General features: G+C 43.9%; 1 pseudogene across 1 annotated transcript; it reads left to right on the top strand.

Annotated features, from left to right (window-relative positions):
• The first annotated feature begins 6,398 nt into the window (after window positions 1–6,398).
• LOC311531735 (testis-specific serine/threonine-protein kinase 2 pseudogene) lies at window positions 6,399–7,493 on the top strand (annotated as a pseudogene). The gene has a single exon. The product of its transcript is annotated as a testis-specific serine/threonine-protein kinase 2 pseudogene (transcript).
• The last annotated feature ends 9,232 nt before the right edge of the window (window positions 7,494–16,725 follow it).

The raw sequence follows: 16,725 nt of genomic DNA on the forward strand, positions 1-16,725 counted from the left end.
AATAAAAGAACCTACACGCATGCTAATAAGCTTACCAGAGGTCACCCCCCCACACTCCAGTAGGGGCTCTGGTAGGAGTCAGTCCTTCAAATCACTCACACCAAGAGATTTTTCTGTAGTTACAAGTTCATAGCAGCTTTCCACCCGCCCCGAAGCTCAGTTTTTCCTTTAGACAGCTTGGGCCTTTGATCTTGAGACTCCGGGAACTGCTAATCAGTAGACAATGGTCCTCTCCTCAGAGCGTAGCTTCAAAAGGCTCAATTTTGTCATAACTGGAGGTGGAAATTTGCATTCACCTCCCCCTAGATACTCCCTAGGAAAAACCACTTGACACTGTTTGTCCAAAAGTCACATTGTGCCACAATAATACATACACCATTCATTTACTGAAATAGATCCAAAGATATGTAAAACTTAATTCAATAAGGTTTTTTAAGGATTTTGCAGGAACTTGCCATATCTGTCACAGCTGGCTCTACACAGGTTTTGTGTCACGCCCAGTATGGTGAAAGTTGTTAGTAGCTATGCCAGCTAGGAGTGTTTTGCCCCTGCCGGTGCCGAAGCTGACATCAGTGTCTTCTTGGAACCAGTTCAGTACAGGATGTTTAGTTTTGTTGCAGTATGGACAGAATCCCCCAATCAGGTTTGTGTTGTAAATTTGGTCAGTGTTCCTTCATTCCCAGCTGTATGAAATGGGACATCCCACAGTGCATTGCTGCACATGGTGCTGATTCCGTTGGGTTTGTGTCCTACAGGCGTTCTCTCCCCTGCTGAGGCACTATGGGATAGCAGTCCCAATTTTCCTAGAGTGCACTATTAAAAATACTACTAGGCAGCACGGAAGGTGAGGAAAGACACACAAATTCAGCTGTGATGGCAGGAAAGCTAGCATTTGACACAATATGCACCACACAAGTTGTAACTGGTCAAGGGGGTTGTACCACTCACCTGTTACAAAATCATGGGGAAGAGATGTACAGACCGGAGTTATATAGCTTTCCATCGGTCTCATTCCCTTCCTCATGAGGCATGGTTTGCTCAGGACTCTGCCTCCGGCTGATAGGTTGCAACCTTTGAATATCATGGTGTATTGGGAGGCAGAAAGGTCCCCTGACTGTTGGGCAGGGACTCAGGAGACCTAGGTTCTATTCCCATCACTGCCACCTATTCATTGTGTGGCCTTGGGAGAATTTCAAGACCAGTTGCCCTCCTTTGTAACCCACAGAGGGATCCAGGCATGAAAAAGGCCACAAAAGGGAATAAGGAATAAAAAAGTGACTTCTCTTTTACGGAACAAGAGGTTTGTATTAATCATATATAAATAAAACCAGCATCTTGCTACCAAGCTATACAGCATGCATTACAGTAAACCAAGGAAAGAGAAAGGGCCAAATCCTGAGCAATGGGACTCTGGGTGTAGGTAAAGCCACCAAGATTTGGCCCTAAGTGACTATTAATCAGTGATGTAAATGCTGTGCCTTGGGAGCTCAGTACATTAAGGGTATGTCTACACTGCACACGAAGTCTGATTCAGGTTTGAGCCCAAGTCCCGCTTCCATCTATACACAGATCAGTCTGACTCAGTCCAGCAAGCACTCAGGACCTGGGTCCTAGGACCCTGCTAGGGGGGTTGGGTCAGAGTCCGAGGCCCACTGTGACTCAGGTCTAAACCCTGTCATTTTGCAGTGTGAACACAGTGGCCCAAAGCCCACCCCCTAGTCAGAAAGTCTGTGTAGCGCAGCAAGACCCAGGTCCAGCAATTGTAAGCCAAGGCTTATAGTGAAGTGTGGACACTTAAGCCTGGAAACACTGAGTCCACAAGCCCAGGATCCACAGACCCACATTTACAATGCAGTGAGGTATTCCTTAAGGGGGCACTTAGACTGCCGCCAGAATTGGAGCCACAACATCAGAGGGGAGTCAACCAAGAGGGTGATACCCATGGAGAACAAAGTGGAGAAGAAGACCCAAAAGGCAGCCACTGCTAGAAAAGCAGGGAAAGAGGCGGCTGCTCCGGGGAGGAGGGAGGAATGTGTCAATTTCTTTGTAACTTGCTCACTTATAATAAACAGTGTGAAAAAAAAGCAATCATCACTCTCTGTTGACAATATGCATTTTTTTCTCCTGATATTTTGGCAAAGAGCCATGATGGCAAAGAGTCCTGTGCAGCTGGACAGAAGACAGAGTAGGGCAGACGCTTGCAGAGGGACAGGATAAAGGCCTGAAGAAGCCATTGATTTACTTTCAGATTTTAAAAAATGTTCTTTTCTGAACCTAGTGAAGCAACACGACTGAACCACCAAATATTAGTAAACAGCATTTTGCTGGGAATGCGTTCCTGGAAGATATCTTGAGTATATGGGTCATGTATCAGTGTGCAGCTTGTGTCAACAAGTAGAGGCGGGAGGAGTCTAGTCTGGCTATATCCTTCCCAAGGCATTCTTTGTCAATACTTCACACTTGGCGCAATCTGGTCCATTGCAAAGACAAACTGATTCTGCTGAAATATTTTTACAAGGCCCAGTGATATGTCACCTCTGGCAGGGATGATTTAGCAAAGTCCACCTGAGGCAAGAAAATCATCCCCACTTCCCTGTAATCTAGTGATGGATTTTTTTAACATGAGCCTCCCTGCAGTGTGCTGCTGCTAAAATATTTATCTTCGTTAATGACAATGGTCTCAAAAGCCCTGGCTTTGACATTTTACCTTAGTGCACAAGGGTTTGTGCTGTCTAATAAATACACGCCATAGACTTTGTGTGCACCGTGCATTCAGTGGACTCTGCATTCCCCCCAAGTCACTGTAGTTTAAGATCAAGTCACTCATTGCTGGCCCCATTTAGTGTCTGATGTAATTCTTAGGGGGCTGGAGCGCCAAGATAGTTTCAAACATTTGTTATAAGCTACGTTAGTTGGCCGGTTTAATATAATGCCGGATTCTGCATCCACAACCAAGCCACGTATTGCAGACGGGGCTTTTACCCATTCATAAAACTGGGTGTACTGTCACTAGTGTAAAGATTTCATTATTCCAGCGTGCCAGAAAATGATCATCTTTCTAATTATTTTATATCAGAATCCAAATACATATTTTAGCAATGTCAGAATTAAGATAAAATACATGCATTAAGCTTATGAAACAAGCAGCAAATGTTGTGCAGACATTGTATACACATTCTGTAGCTAGCTAACAATGCCCAGAAAAACTGTCAGTCAGTGCAAGCATTTAATTTAAATATTGGCCACTCTAAGTTTTACAAGTTCTTGGCCTCCCTTTTCAGCTGTTACTGTTTTGTAGTTCTTGCCCAATTGTGCGTTGTTTTCACCGTTTATACATTTTAGGCTGGTCTTGCTGTGTAATGTATGAAAGGTTCGTAAGTGAATGATCAAAGTCTTCCTTGAACTATAATGTAAATGACTGTAAAGTATTCGTGTGTGCTTGACTCATGATATCAAAGCAAATGTGACACGTCTCTGTGGTAAAGTATTGCATGCAGGTGTGCATGTGTAAGATACTTTAGATAGATAATTAATTTTTTTAGCATACACCTTTTCCTGTGTAGGCCTAGACAAGCAAACTTTTTGGCCCGAGGGCCACATTGGGGTTGCAAAACTGTATGGAGGGCCAGGTAGGAAAGGCTGTGCCTCCCCAAACAGCCTGCCCCCCGCCCCCTATCTGCCCCCTCCCACTTCCTGCCCCCTAACTGTCCCCCTCAGAACCCCTGACCCATCCAACCCCCGTCCCCCCTCCGCTCCTTGTTCCCTGACCGCCCCCCCAGAATCTCCTGCCCCTAACCGCCCCCCGGGACCTCACCCCCTATCCAATCCCCCCCTTCTCCCTGTCCCCTGACCCCTATCCACACCCCACCCCCTGACAGGCCCCCTGGGACTCCCACACCTATCCAACCGTACCCCACTCCCTTACCATGCCGCTCACAGCAGCAAGAGCTCGCAGCCCCGCCGCCAAGCCGGAGCCAACCCCATCGCCACGCTGCCCGGCAGGAGCGGCAGGCCACAAGGGGCCCTGTGAAGCTAATTTGCTCAGGCTCCGGCTTCAACCCTGGGTGGCGGGGCTTGGAACCCCAGGCTTCAGCCCCGTGCAGTGGGGCTTCAGCTTTCTGCCCCTGGGCCACAGCAAGTCTAATGCCAGCCTTGCTTGGCAGACCCCCTGAAACCTGCTCGGGGGCCCCCAGTGGGCCCCAGACCCCTAGTTGAGATCCACTGGTCTTGAAGGCAAGATCCAAGGAAGGCTAGGGAGAATACTAAACCATCCCCTAAACTGATCAGGGAGAGTCAACCAGTGGACATGAACAAAAATGAATCACTTGACTAGAAAAGAGGTGTGGGGGGAAGCAGGGGAAGAGAGCGAGAGAAGCAGAGCTCAAACTAGGGGACACATAGGAGCCAGATGTGGAGTGAGAACAGGAAAGTTCAGCTCAGAAGGCCAAACAGGGACATGGCTGATCTCATGCTATAAGATTCATTGGTCTCTACATAACCTGTACAATTTGCCTCTCCAGCAAGGTTGAGTGTAACCTTCGACACGGACATGGCTTTGCAATTTACACTTATTTACTCCCTCTCCATTCTTCCTGTTGAACTAACATACTGTATTTAAGCTAAATCAGAGTTGGCGAGGGTTTGGGGAGTTATTGCTGCCATCTATTCCGAGGGGAAGTAAATGATCCTTCAGCCTATAGAGGAGGAGACCAGAATTGGGCATCTAGATCTAATTCCAGCTTGGAGTCTCAGTCAAGGGGTCCTTTCCTAGAAACTAATGTTAGCAAATCTGGCTGCAGTCAGACCAGAGCATGTCCAAAGTCCAATGACTGTGGATCAGAGTTTGAAATGAAAAGGTAACAGACCCCGGAAAGGTCTTTAAAATACCAAGAAAGAAGTGTTTAAAAATGACCCGCTCTCAAAAATCAACTGATCAATTTCCTTTGCAAACTTTCACAGAAAAATTCAGCCATCCTGTGGAATTAATTTCAAACCACATCTTCCTTTCTGAGCTAAGTAATCAGAGGAGTGAAAAATCAAGCTTTTAATGGAGCCATGTTTCAACCTAAATCCTGTTTACAATCTAAATTATGAAACCTCTCTCAAGCAACTCTATAACGGTGCTTTGCACTTTTATAGCATAGTCCCTAATATCAGAGGATCTCAACCCTCATGACAAATATCATAGTAGTTTGGCCTCAACAACCTCCTCATACAGGAAAGTACTGTCATCAACAAGGAAGGATGGTCCAGTGGCTAAAGCGCTAGCCTTGGACACAGGAACCTGGGCTGACGAACTTCTTGTGTGACTTTGTGCAAGTCACTAAGGAAAAGGCTTGTGCAAGTCACACAGAGGCTATCTATAAAATAGGGATAACAGCACTTCCCTACCTCACAAGGGTGTTTGTGAGTGGGGAAAATACATGAAAAGATTGGGAGGCACTCAGTTATGATGGTCCCAGGTGATGGGGGCCATAGTAGATGGATTTCTACATAGATTTTACAGAGGAGGAAAATGAGGCAGGGAGAGATTAATGAATTTGCTCAAAGTCACAAAAAAAGTCTAGAGTTAGAGCAATGCCTCTCACTCCTGCACTTCCACCACAAGAATTATAAACCGGGGCCTGACACATGAGGCTACAAACACTGTTTTTACAAGACCTGGATTCAAATACCGGTAAGATTCCATGTTCCATCCATGACCGTTGCTCAAGTCGGGACTGCATCACCTGGTCTGGATGTTTACACAGAGCAGCCGTAAACATTAGAAATAATTCTCTTGGACTTCCCATTTTTACTGGCAATATTGATCACATTCCATGCAAAGAAGCTTTATCCAGTCCCACATCTCATCCTGGATCTCCTGTCACTATCAAAACGCGGACATGGCCAAATCTGAACACCTTATTTTTCCTTCCAAATACACAGCTTTCCCTTCATTCTCTGTCATGGATAACACCACCCCCTTCTCCTCTTGTCCACTCAGGCTCATAACATAAGGACCCTCTTTGATTTTTCCCTCTCCTTTGCCCCTTATATCTATACTGTATCCAAATCTTGCCTCTTCTTCCTCCATAAAATATCAAGGATTCAACCTTTTTCTGTGTCTCCATACAGCTAAAAATCTCTTCCAGGCCTGCTTATCTCCCTTCCCTGTCCAGCTAGTTTTGTGGGCAATAAGTCATATTTTATACATTCAGTCACCACCAATATCAGCTCTGCTTTATGACGTCATATGCCCACATCACATATAAAACAATGCTAAGGGTTCTACATCATCCAACTAAAGAGAACTAGGGTATCTCAGATGACCACCATGGAATGGACAAGAACAAGCTGTTTGCGTGTGTGATGCACAGTCAATTTCAGTTTACAAATCACTTGTTGCCTCTGGCACCATGGATGATGCTGCAATCCTTAAAAAGAGAGGCTATGTCTTGGGAATCAATCTGGGAGAAGGGTCATACGCTAAAGTGAAATCTGCCTACTCTGATAGACTGAAATTCAACGTGGCTGTGAAGATAATCAACAAGAAAAAAGCTCCTCATGACTTCCTGGAAAGATTTCTCCCCAGGGAAATAGAGATTCTGGCCAAAGTGAATCACCGTGCAATTGTCAAGACCTTTGAGATTTTTGAGACATCTGATGGCAAAGTCTACATCGTGATGGAGCTTGGCGTACAAGGAGACTTGCTGGAGTTCATCAAGAGCAGAGGGGCCATCTCTGAGGATGTAGCTCGCAAGATGTTTCGCCAGCTGTCTTCTGCCATCAAGTACTGCCACGATTTGGATGTAGTCCACAGGGATTTGAAATGTGAGAACCTCCTTCTAGACAAAGACTTTAATATCAAACTGTCAGACTTTGGCTTTTCCAGACGACTGACTCGAGATGAAAATGGCAAAGTTATTCTCAGTAAAACCTTCTGTGGTTCTGCTGCGTATGCAGCCCCTGAAGTGTTACAGGGCATTCCCTATGAGCCTAAGATTTATGACATATGGAGTCTGGGTGTCATTCTGTTTATAATGGTCTGTGGATCAATGCCTTATGACGACTCAAACATTGGAAAAATGCTAAAGATTCAGAAAGAACACAGAGTGCACTTTTCCAACTCCAAAAGCTTGACAGTTGAATGCAAAGATCTTATTTACCGCATGCTGCAGCCAGACATGGCTCGGAGGTTGCACATAGAGGAAGTTTTTAATCACAAGTGGCTGCAGACTCCAAAACCCAGAGTTCCTTTGGCAACTTCATTTGTAAAAGAGGGAGAGTGTTCTCAGAAGCTCAGAGAGTTGAAGTCAGAGCACAGACAGGAAATAGAACGCGTGGGGGAATCTAAGGCAGATCGACCAGATTACAAAACTGAGTTTAAAGTAGTGCCCAGATTGGAAGCAGTAGCGGAAGCAGAGGATGCCATTCCCGAGGAAGAGCAAGCAGAAGTTAATGATGTTACAGATCACATGCAAAAAATAGGTATCAAAAATGGTGATGATTAAAGGATAGCCAAGTATTTTATCTAGCCCCCAAAAGACTAATTGACAAGACTATGAAGTGAGGAGTATGAAAAGGGACCAAAGCAGAAAGATGTAAAAAACAATTTTTTGAATTCTTTTAGATCTCTATATTGGTAGCAACATAGCTGAACAATCCATCAATAAATCACTTACATTCATAATAAAAGTGTAAATGTAACCAAAGGAGTATTTTTTTCTCCTAGTCAGATCTGGCTGCAGAATGGTATAGACGCTGCCACAATGCCTGGCTTCTTTTGCTACGTGTCTCCTGTCACTGTGAAGCTGTTATGAGATCTGTCATCATTTTGATGTTTGGGAACTCACTGAGTTGTAGCCAGCCTCTGACAGCCTGTTTCCTAAAAGAGTGGAATAAAAAGCTATTGTCTCCTTCCATTAATCGTATCTTTGAGCTGGTTCTCAGTGCCAATTCCTTAAGTCATCTGAAAATGCATAGTTGAACTTGGAAAGACCTCATGCTTCTAAGCAGGTCATCATGGCCAGTTCTGCCCATACGGGTGAATTCAGGCTTGACAAGACCTAGGTCCACCAAAACGCTATGGGGCTGCAACTGTGTTTATGTGGCTTCTATGCAGGCAGGAGCTTAAAGGTACATTTTGACACACACTTGCATATCTCTACTATAGCTACATGAACGCTGTGGGGTTTCATTTTTGATGGGGTCCATCAAATCAGCTCTGTTGTTTCGTTCACAGGGGGTTGGAGGTAAAACACCCCCTGCGTGCTCTGATGGAGGCTTGGCTTTGCAAAGACAAACTTCCATCTGAATAGCCACTCCCTCCCAAGCTCTGGAATGGCACCTCGAGGGCACCTCTTTTCTCCCACCTCTTTCTGTACTGTGGGCTCCCCTCCTGCAGTTTGCACCATGGTGAAATGTAGGGGGAAAAAACCAAGATTGAATTCTGCAATTTACAAAACAATTGCACGGGAGTTTCCCTTTGGGCTGAAGAATCAAAGGTTGCCTTTGGTCAAGATGGACAACAGCACAAGTAGCTGCAGCCTCCCTACCCCAACTCTGCCTATACTGACAGCCCTGATTGTTGCACCAGGTCTATAGAACCAGCCAAGAGATTTTTATTGATTGATTTTTGCATCATTCCCATGTTCATTTGGTCCTGAACGTCGGCCTCCTAGTTGGAATTATTCTGCCATGTTTCCTAGTTCTGTGCAAAGCTGTTCCCATGTAAAGTTGTCCCATTTAGCTTGCAGGTAAGGATGCAGCAAGTCTTGCTTCAGACAGGATCTCACACTAGCCTAATTATTTTAATGTAATGCCACCTGAGGGGTTTCCTGGTAAAGTGGGTTAATGCTCTAGTCTCATCTCTGGGGACCCAGATGCCCAGCCTGATTAAGGCAAGTGTAAAGAAGTCGGATGGATTTACTGTAGGTTTTACTATCCACCCCACCAAAGCATTCATACAAGGTCTTCTAGTACTAGTTCCCCTTTAAACATTTCAGCTGGAAGTACTGCATGCTGTGGACGTGGTTTTGTAGACATTGGAACTAGAGTTCCAAGCACGTATTAAAAAGGGCTGACGGAGGCCCAGAGGGATGTCTCTGAGAAAAGCAATGCAGGTGAAACCAGGATAACATACTGCACTAGATTGCTGCCTCTCTTTCATAAGAATGAAGAACTCCCCCAAGCCATTAAAAAGAGAGAGTGGTGAGGAGGAGATGGAAGGCAAGTTAGAGCCACTAATGCCATTCCAATGTCCAGAAAGGCACGTTAGAGATGGCAGTGATGTGCGTTCAGACTCCAGCACATACGCCCATTACTGCTCTGTCTCTCTCTATCCTCTATGGATCTTAGACGTTTTTTCTATTCTTGACAAACTACTGAGGACTATGCCAGGGTTAGCCAGGACCTGCACTCAGCTTGGACTTTTGGTTCTTAAGTACTGTCATCCCTCATGCTGGCAACTTCTCCCTCTCACAAAAGCAGCTTACGCTGTGCCAAAAACAATTATGCTAAGTATCAGATCCTCTCCAGCATTCCTTTGACTTCCCCAGAGATCGACCTGATTGCAACCTACATATTAACGTAGCACTTACATGGCACTTTACATCTTCTGAGAGCTTGTACAGATGTTAATTCATTTGCACAACATCCCTGTGCAGCAGCCAAACAAAATCACCCTCACTTTGCAGGTGGGTCAGCTGAGGCATGGATACCTGAAGGTAATCACCCTGGGTCACACAGCAAGTCACTGGCAGAGGTGAGATTAGAAATCAGGTTTGCCTGGCTCCTAATCCCAAATACAAGACACTAGCTCAAAATGCCTTTAGCTCCAGGGGCAGCCCACCACAGAACTAGTCTATTGAACAGATTTCTCTCTGGTTACCGAACCTGGCTCTGTAGAAATGTTGGCACAGTTGGGGAACAGCATTCTGTTCCTCTCTGACTCCCTTGTCATGTGTGATATTGACAACCACACCTTTGTATTAATGTAGATCTTATCTGGTCTATCCTGCAGTGAGCTGCTTCAGGCCTCTGTATCCACTGGCTCTTTGCGCATCTTCGCTGGAACATGTTTTACATCTACACACAGCCCCTTGGCAGTCATTATTCAGGGAGTTGCTAATGGCCCTAGCTTAGTCAATGACTCCCAGCCCCTATTTCAGTTCCTCTGCAGAGACTAAGGTTTAGAAGATGAATGATTACTTTGAGATGAACACAGAGAAAACAGAACCATTGCTGATCATCCCTTCCCAGCACCACTGGTCACTGTCGTCTCCTAAGAGATCTAAACTGTGTAATATTGGAGGCACCTGGGAGGCCTCCCATTGATCAGGCAGTAAAGAAATGAAGGTTCATTACCTGTAACTGGAGTTCTTTGAGATGGTCTTTGTGCATTCACACACCTGGGAGGCGCTGGCGGGTCCACTTCAGACAGTGGAACCTTTTCATAGCAGTGGCCATTGGAATGCTCACATGACCCTCCCCTCTACATTCCTGAACGTTCGGAGGGTGAAGCTATAAAGGCGGGGTAGGAGTGGAGTCCTCTGATGCATCAATTCCTTCCACCACCTCCTCCAAGTCAAGTTCTATGAGGACTTAAAGGAAGAGATGAAGATGGGCTGGAAGTGTGACTATGCAGAGTCTAGCTCCAAGAAGTCCAGATACAGGTAAGGCCAGGTCTACGCTACAGCTCCATATTGGTAGAACTGTGTCACTCAGGGGTGAGAAAAGTCCACACTGCTGAATGACGTAGTTGTACCAACCCCCCCACCCCACCCCCGACAGTGCTATGTCTCCAACATAGCTACCGCCTCTTGGGGAGGAGGATTAGCTATGGGGGTAGGAGAAGCTCTCCTGTTGGCATAGGAGCATCTACACTAAAGCGCTACAGTGGCACTGTGCACAAAGAGAAGCCTAAGTAACCTTCATTTCTTCAAGTATCTGCTGCATATTCCCACTCCTGGGGTAGTTTGGCAAAAGGTACCCCATAAATGGCAAGTGAGATTCAGAGTTCTACTGACTAGGAATTGAGGTAGAGCTCTACCAAACTGAGCAGCTGATGTAGATTCTAGCTGTAGGGAGTAGTGCTTTGTAAATGTACGTACAGAGCTCCAAGCAACAACCCTACAGATTTCCGCAATAGCAATACATCTAAACCATGCTATGGTGAAGGTAGCCATTGCTCTGATAGAGTGTGACCTAACGCCTATGCAGGGTGGAGTAGATGCTAGTTTACACTTTCCTCTGTGCACTGACACTAGACAACATCTGTGAAGCGACAGCATGACCTTTATGTCTGCATGTGAAATAAAGAGACTAGAAAACTTACAAAATCCTTGACTTCTGTTTAAATCTGTTTGTCCAGTTTTAGAAATGTTATTCCATGAGATAAAATGAACAAGGACATGCTTATAATGTTGCTTCTAAAATACATTCTATTTGCTGGAGAATAAAAACGCTCTCTTAACAGCCAAAGAACACAGCTTTGACTCACCTGTGTGAACATGAAATCTAAGGGGAAATACTGGCAGCTTTATCGCTTGGTTAACGTGAAAATCACATACCACTTTGGGGAGGAATCTAGGGTTAGGGTACATCACCATCTTATCCTTGTGAAAGATGGTGAATGGAAGCTCAGCCATGAAGGCACAGAGGTTACTCAGGCCCCTGGCAATTTGCCACTGTAATTCCAAGCGCTACCAATGAAAACACTGTTCTACTGATTGAATCCATCTTCTTTCTCTCCCTATCAGAAAGTCTGGAGGGTGATTGTCCTCCTCTGGATCTTTGGACAGCTACTGCCACAACCAGAGAGCTAAGGTAAGGTGCATGTGAATGAATGAAAACCCTTTGTAGGATAAATGATATCATGTGTCAGTATTTTTTGATGTAGCCTGACATGATGGAAGAGTAGACCACACTGCTTTCACAGGATGCAGTAGTCCACGGAAGGGTAATCTTATTCTTGATGGAAGAACCAGAATGGAAGGTTTCTTGCAGAGTGATCAGTGTCATCACCCTACAGTTCTAGAACTTATGGACAGAAAAACATCCTCAGAAGGAGAGGAAGCCAAAGCAACCCCAACATTTGCAACTGGGGGAAGATTCAGCATCAAGTTCTGGCTCCAACTCTTGATATTCTTCCTGAGCTGCAGGCCACTCGTCTTCTTCTGACGTAGCGTGACGGACTAGGATTGGAGAATGCTCCCTGAAAGCAAGTGACATTGACAGAACTGGGAATCTTGAAACTTTTCTGGACCCCTAGTAGGGCAGGGGTTCCTACACTGATGAGAACGTGGATTATTTCTGTAGTGCCTAGGTGAAAGCTAATAGGGCCATCGAGGCCAGGGAAGTACCTGCCAATCATGACAGTTTGTTGAACTGTTGGCTGCATGACTGGTGTGAAGCTGAAGGGTCTGGTTTTGTGGAACATTGGACCCTATTCAAGTGGAAGAGGGGTCTGTATGAACAGGACAACCTGCATCTCACACTTAGTGGGGGATAATCTTGGTTGGAGGCCAGCTGGAGCAGCCAGGAGGACATTAAACTAGCAACACACAGGGAGGGAGCTAAGAAGGCAAACATAGTACAAACTCAAATGCAGCTTGTCACAAAAAAATTGAACCTATGTGGCACAGAATGCGGAAAGAAGAAAATTTTCTATTGCTTATATAGCAATGCTAGGAGGTCTGGGGGCCAAGCAAGAGGAATTGGAATTCTCAGGGATGAAGAGAAAATTGATCTATTTTGACTTTCTTGAAACCTGGTTGGATAATTCACATGATTGGAATATTAAAATTAGTGGTTAAAAGCTGCCTAGGAAGAGTAGGGGGTAAGAGAGATGTACACTCTACATTAGAGACTTCATCACCTGTTTAGAGCTGTTGATGACTCAGAATTACAGGATCTTGAATGCTAACAAAGCCCAGGAGATAGTACTAGTGGGAGTCCATCATAGATCATTGAATCAAAACTAGAGAATAGGATGTGAGACTCCTTAAGTACCTGTCTGCACTGTATGGAGAGAAAAATTGTGTTATGGGGGTTGTCAATTTGGGAGACACAGGCTGGAGGGCTACTTAAGGCAGAAGTGAAACATCATATATAATTTTAAAACACAAAAGGTACTGTGCCCAACATGAGGTAACCGTTTTGGACCTCTTTATGACTGAGCAAGATGAATTAATCACTAAAAGAAGTTGTTGGTTGCCTAGGAATGAGTGATCCTAACCTGATTCCATTCAATACAGGCACACACAGGACAGTCCCAACCAGTAATAAATATACTTGGTGCTTCAAAATGAACAATTCCCAGATATGAGCAAAATTATGAGCAGAACTGATTGGGAGAAAAAAATTGGACTGAAAAACATGAATGAAAATGAACATAAGAACAGTCATACGGGGTCAGACCAAAGGTTCATCTAAGCCTAGTATCCTGTCTTCTGACAGTGGCTAATACCAGGTCCCCCAAAGGAAATGAACAGAACAGGTAATCATCAAGTGAGCCATACCCGGCCACCCATTCCCACCTTCTGGCAAACATAGGCTAGGGACACCATCCTTGTCCATCCTGGCTAATAGCCATTGATGGACCTATCCTCCATGAACTTATCTAGTTCTTTTTTGAACCCTGTTAGTGTCTTGGCCTTCACAACATCCTCTTGCAAGGAGTTCCACTGTGCGTTGTGTGAAAAAATACTTCCTTTTATTTGTTTTAAACCTGCTGCCTATTAATTTCATTTGGTGACCCCTAGTTCTTGTGTTATGAGGAGTAAACAACACTTCCTTATTTACTTTCTCTACACCAGTCATGAGTTCATAGATCTCAATCATATCTCCCCCTTAGTCGTCTCTTTTCCAAGCTGAAAAGTCCCAGTCTTATTAATATCTCTTCATATGGCAGCCGTTCTATACCCCTAATAATTTTTGTTGCCTTTTTCTGAACCTTTTCCAATTCCAATACATCTTTTGAAATGGGGCAACCACCTCTGCACTCAGTATTCAAGATGCGGGCATACCATGGTTCTATACGGAGGCAATATGATATTTTCTGTCTTATTTATCCCTTTCCTAATGATTCCCAACACGGTCAGCTTTTTTGACAGCTGCTGCACATTGCATAGGTGTTTTCAGAGAACTATCCACAATGACTCCAAGATCTCTCTCTAGTGATAACCGTTGAGTTAGACCCCATCATTTGATATGTATAGTTGGGATGATGTTTTCTAATGTGTATTACTTTGCATTTATCAACATTGAATTTAATCTGCCATGTTGTTGCCCAGTCACCAGTTTTGTGAGATCCCCTTGTAGCTCTTCGCAGTCTGCTTTGAACTTATCTTGAGTAGTTTTGTGTCCTCTGCAAATTTTGCTACCTCATTGTTTACCCCTTTTTCCAGATCATTTATGAAGATGTTGAATAGAACTGGTCACAGTACAGAGCCCTGGGGGGACACCACTATTTACCTTTCTCTAGTCTGAAAACTGACCCTTTATTCCTACTTTGTTTCCTATCTTTTAACCAGTTACTGATCCATGAGAGGACCTTCCCTCTATGACAGCTTAATGGGGAGTTCTTTAAGTAGGGTTTATTAGATGGCCAAAAAGCCACAATCAAGAAATAGGACAACTTTAGCTAAAAGCACATCTTGGTTCAGTGGCAAAGTGAAAGCAGCAATTAGAAATAAAAAAGCAACCTATAACAAATGGAAAAAAGGAGAAATAGCCATCCCTATAAATTAGAAGTTATGAAGTGTAGAAAATTGGTATGGGAAGCTAAAGATATCAGAGAAAAATCTATGGCTGGTGGGGCTAGAGACAGTAAGGCGTTCTTTAAGTTATTAGGAAATAAATAAATCCTAGAAAAGATATAGGCCCGTTACTAGGTGGAAATGGTAAAATTATTAGTAATGATGCAGAAATGTTCACAAAATATTTCTGTTCTGTATTTGGAAAGAAGCAGGATGATGGGCTTGTACCACGTAAGGATGATGAGGTGCTTTCCAGTCTATTAGTAACCGAGGATGTTAAACATCATCTACTATGGATAAACACTTTGAAATCAGCCAGCTTGGATAATTTACACTTAAGAGTCCTATAAGAGTTGGCTGAAGAGATCTCTGTCCCACTGACAATTTTTAATAAATCTTGGAATAGTTGGGGAAATTCTAGCAGACAGGAAGACTGCTAATGTGCCAATATGCAACAAGGGCAAGCAGATGACCTAGTTAGACTGACATGAATCCCTGGCAAGAGTGGGAAGCTGCTATAGGATTCAACTGATAAAGAACTAAATGACAGGAATATATTGAATTCCAGTCCACAGGGTTTTATGGAAAATAGGTCTTGTCAAACAAACCTGAGTTCATTCTTTCAGAAGATTATAAGTTTGGTTGATATAGGCAATGGTGTAAATGTAATAGACTTGGGCTTTAATAAGGCATTTGACTTAGTACCACACAGCATTCTGATTTAAAAAATAGCACTAAACAATGAGCACACATTAAGGGGACTAAAAAACACTTGAGAGGGCTTTAATGGGGAATCATCAACAGATGGAGGGAGTTCTGAGTGGGATCCAGCAGAGGTCCAACGTTATTCAACATTTTCATTAATGATCTGGAAGTCGATACAAAATCACTGCTGATCAGATTTTCAGCTGACACAAAGATTGGTGCAATGGCAAATAAAGATGAGGATAGGACAATCATACAGAGAGAGCTGGGAACCTTCCAACAAACTGCATTTTAATACAGCCAAATGCAAAGTTACGCATCCAGGAACAAGGAATGAAGGCCATACCCACAGAACAGAGGACTGTATCTTGGAAAGCAGTGACTCTGAAGAAGATTTAAGGGACACAGTGGACAAGCAACTCAGCATGAACTCCCAGGAGAATACTGTGGCAAAAAGGGCTAGTGCAATCGTTGGACATATAAACGGGAGTAGTGAGTAGGAAGGTGATTTTTCCTCTGTATATGGCATTGGTAAGACTGATACTGGAATACTGCACTTAGTGCTCGTGTCCATATTTTTTAAAGGATTTGGAAAAATTGGGGAGGGTGCAGAAAAGAGCCACAAAAATTAGCTGAGGGCTGGAAAAAATGCCATACAGGGAGATACTTAAGAGCTCATTCTGTTTAGCTCAGTAAAAAGAAGATTAAGAGGTGATTTGATTTCAGATAATAAGTATGTTCACATGAAGAACACACCAGATACTAAAAGGTTCTGTGATCTAGCAGAGAAAGGCATAACAAAAACCAATGGCCAGAAGCTGAAGCCAGACAAATTCAAATTAGAAATAAAGCACAAATGTTTAACCGTGAGGGGGATTAAGCACTGGTATGAACTACCAAAGGGAGAGGTAGAGCCTTAATTTCTTGAGGTCTTCAAATGAAGACTGGATGCCTTCTGGAAGATATGCTTTAGCCATACAAAAGTTGTTAGGTTCAATATAGAGTTGAACTGGGTGAGATGCAATGGCCTCTGATTTTATGGTTCCGGCTGGCCTTAAAAATCGATGAATCTCTGAATTGTTAAACAGTTAATTCATGAACATGACACCAACAGGTACTCATCATGGACCTTTCTAGTGATCTGAAGATATGTAATATTAACCGTAAATAATATTTATAATCTTCACCTTTAATGTCAGATTCACCAGTATCCTCCGGCTGCTTTCTGCCACTCTGGAGCAATACAAAGTAACCAGTGTGTACTGGGCAAGTTAAACTG

The sequence above is a fragment of the Lepidochelys olivacea genome (genome assembly GCF_965140295.1).
Source record: "Lepidochelys olivacea isolate rLepOli2 genome assembly, chromosome: 15".
Lineage (NCBI taxonomy): Eukaryota > Metazoa > Chordata > Testudines > Cheloniidae > Lepidochelys > Lepidochelys olivacea.